Raw genomic sequence first — 3,948 nt, 5'->3', positions numbered from 1 at the left:
TTTATATTCATATAATTTATATCATATATAAATATATTTAATATATAAACATATTTTTCTTAAATATATACATGCATCTGTGTGTATCTGTATATGCATGATAAATATACACAGTGCACACACATATATTATGTAAACAAAAACTTTTATTTTGGATGCGATTAATCTTTTGACAGCACTAATATATATAATATTTTTTAAATATAATGTCTTATAAATATAATAATGTCTTATAAATATTATAATGCATATGTGTGTGTGTGCATTATAATATTGTAAACATTATATTTAAAAAAAAACGAATAAAACAATTAAATGATTATTCAATATTGCATTTAAAATAAATTTCAAATATCTAGTTTTTCAATCATTTAAAAATATATTTAACATTCCTTACAAATGTGCCAAAAAATAACATAAATATGTATATGTGTAATATTGTTTTGACCTTACATTTTGTACCCTATGCCTTTTCTCTCTTTGTCGTTTTTTATGCATTTCCTTTTTTTTTTCAAATTAAGCTTTCAGTCCTTTCACTGAGTCTTCAATCAGTTATTCATTTGCTGATCTCACCACAGTTGAATCTTCTTGCTGTCTCACTCTCATTTTCGAAACAGCTCATCTCTTTCTCCTGCTCTTTTGCTTTTCAAACTACCTTCCATCCTTTAGACTCCTTATTTTCCTTGTCCTCTTTCCTCCATCTTTCATTTTCTCCCTCTCTCTCTGCACCCTCTCTCTCTCTCTCTTGTATTCTAGCCACGTTCTCAGTTTATCAAAGCAGGCAGGCCCATTATGATTTTATAAGTCAAACCACTCTAGCCGTTCCATTCAGTGAGTGCTGGTTAGGCGTTGGGAGGCGCTTCCTTTAAATTTTGATAATGGAACATGGAAAATGACTTATCATCCAGCAGGCCATGTCACATTCTCCACCTGATTAAATATGAATAATTATTCTGGGTCTCTCTTGGTGGGACAAATTAGTCGTGACATGGGTAGAACAATAACTTCTGATAAGAAAGCAGTCTCATGCTCCCTTTCCACTGAACTCGTTCAGGAAGGAAGCATGTAAAGACGGTTTTATTCATCTAAACCCAGGTCTGTTGGGTCATGTTGAAGACTATTACACCGGTTGCCGTATCCCTCAAATGGCAATCCGAGGAAAAAAAAAAAAACATGAAAGAAAGAGAATAAATGGGCCACAGAAAACAATACATCAAATGTAATGGCACAATTAATCAATAGAACAGAGGGGAATCTACCGCTATCTGAGCCGAGGCAGCGGACGAGTACACCGAGCCTGTCTGCCTTCATTTGGCTTGTGTGTGTATGTGTGTGTGCTTTCATTTGGATTCAGGAATAGACTGAATGCACTAGCAAGAGAAATTGGCCAATTAAAGAGGTCCATATGTTTCATATTTTGAGAATGTAGTCATTTAATGGTGCATGGGAATGGTTGGAGAATGGCTGAAATTAGCTAGTTTAACGGTGTGACTCACTTACATTCACACAGAGACAAGAGCTACAGATGCAATAGTCGCATGTCCAACAAGCTTCATAATAACCTTAGCCATGAACAATGAAAACCTGACAGTGATCTGCATGTGTTTTATTTTTATTTGTAGTTGTTAAAGTTTTTTCTGCATGCTATTCTAGTAGGTGCCAATAGGTGGTGACGAGCATCTGTCTGAGTGAGTTAATCATTCACTGAACTGATTTATTAAAAAACACTGATTCATTCACACACTAAGCAGCTGAGTGTCTTAATTGTTAAATCATTGAATCATTTACTCAACCAAATAGATTTGCTCAAAAACAGTTCAGGAACAAAATGGCTGACTATCCAGTGAATCATTTACCCAAACCCAATCGATTCATTCCAGAACATTGATTCATTCAGGTTTGAAATGGCTGACTGTATAGTAAATCCATTACTCATATTGAATTGTTTCGCTCAAAGCACTGATTCATTGAGGAACTAAACAGCCGACTGTCTTTATAAGTGAATAATTGAATCATTTACTTAACTGAACTGTTTCGTTCAAAAATGTTGATTCATTCTGGAACAAAACTGTTTCTGTTTTGTCTTCGATTGAATTTTTTTCTGAGCAAAAATACACAAATTAACTAGAAAGTCACTCAGTATTTGTGTTTATTGAACCATTTTATGATAGCAAAGTCACAGTTTTTCTGCATGGAAAGACAAAAGCTATTCTCAATAAAACATGGACACTGAACAGCGCGAGTACGGCATAGTAAACAAACTGTAACTTATTTTATCTTATATTCATTTGCGTTAAATAAAATATGCTGCCTATTCTGACCAGTATGTAAATTTATTGTCTTAAACGGTTCACTTTTGATAGCCAGACTCACTTTACTCGCTTTCCTCCCTATGTTTTCTTCTATTGAGTATAGAAATCAATGTTCATTCTGCAAGACAAGTTAACTGGGAACGGCTGTCTGTTTTGCCAATATCACTCCAGACGGCTGGGCATATCTTCTCTCAGACAGGGATGCTTGAAGCTCTCTCTCACACAGAGATGACACATGACAGTCTAGAGAAAGCCCAGGCTAACCTAAAGATCCCCTGTGTCCTCTTGTAAGCATTATCACCTCCAACATTAGACCGTCCCCACTACAGCCATCTTCTAAATCTGCGTTAAAAGCCTTTGAAATGGATATTTTACTGTTGCTGGATGGCTATAACAACATTGCAGTGGAGTGAACGTTGTGTTTCACTGCATATGCAGCTTGATATAGTGGTGTCTTTAACAGTGGAGTGTTATAGCTGTTTATGGCAGCAAGTTATGGTCAGTGGATATGAGACTCTGTGTGTGAGGAGCCGCTTGGGTTTGATGCATTATTTAGGAAATAGGAATTTCTCTATTTCTGCCTGCTTTTCCCTACTGTATCATCCTCCTTAATCTTTCATTCTTTGAGTTTGACTTATGTAACACTATATAAGGTTTAGTGTAAATAACATTAATGTTATTAAAGCATGCATTATTAAAATCATTCGTTTTTAAACTTCGATACTGCATGTGGGTGGAAACAAAATTGACTTACCAATAGCTTCCTCTCCCCTTAATGAGACACCTGAGCTTGGTTGTCTTTCACAAGTTTTGACAGTTCTCAGACAATTGTATCTGACATTGTGAGGAATAGACGAGTAACAAACAGTGTGCCTCACAAATCCACCTTTGCCCAATGTCTGTATATATAGGCAATCAGCACTATGATTTATGATCAATGAAATCTTCAGAACTGCACTGATTTGCAAAAAATCTCACATTGTTCTGCCTCTGAACAACTTTCCATCTCGGATTATGTCACCAGGAGGGGAGAATATTGTAAATAATGTTAAAGTATGCCTTCATTCTGGTATAGAACTTTTCAGTTAATTCCCAATTGATAAAAGTCTCATGCATCCTACATGTTATTTTATTGTTAAATATCCTGTTTTTTCTGCGAAATGTGTCACATTACAAAACTAAAATGCTTTTTCATATGAACTTTCCCCGCCATTGACGAGTTATCTAGTCTTTTACAAGAATACGCTTCCCCGCCAAAGACGAGTTTTTACGGCTTTTCATGTTTTCACTGTTATACACTAGGGGGCGCTATTACACATCTTCTGAATGAGTACAAAACCTCCCGGAAAAAAAACAAAACACACGTGAACAGGACGGAGAAACGAGCAATCTCTTATGTAAACAGATGCATATGAAAAATAATGCGATCATCAGCAATGGCAGCATATAAATGAAAACTGCATAATGTTACGGAGTAAAATGTTGATCCAGGAAGTGGTATATGTCTGTGCAAGCTTTGGAGGTGTTGATGGAAGCGATTTACTAGATTTAGCTTTGATAATCGTACTGAATATTTTTCAGATGTAGTTTTTGATAAAAATGTGATTCTCACCTTTTTGCTCAAAATTATGAATTT

The 3,948-nt window shown here is 35.4% G+C and overlaps 1 protein-coding gene across 1 annotated transcript in view; it reads left to right on the top strand.

Moving 5' to 3' along the window:
* LOC107739552 (protocadherin-17-like) overlaps nt 1–3,948 on the top strand; it is an 80,483-nt gene that overhangs the window by 33,704 nt on the left and 42,831 nt on the right. The window lies entirely within an intron of this gene.

The sequence above is a fragment of the Sinocyclocheilus rhinocerous genome, unplaced genomic scaffold (assembly GCF_001515625.1).
Source record: "Sinocyclocheilus rhinocerous isolate Xijiao unplaced genomic scaffold, SAMN03320098_v1.1 scaffold1573, whole genome shotgun sequence".
NCBI lineage: Eukaryota > Metazoa > Chordata > Actinopteri > Cypriniformes > Cyprinidae > Sinocyclocheilus > Sinocyclocheilus rhinocerous.
Note: the sequence above shows the minus strand (reverse complement) of the source record. Positions and strands in the feature narration are given on the sequence as shown.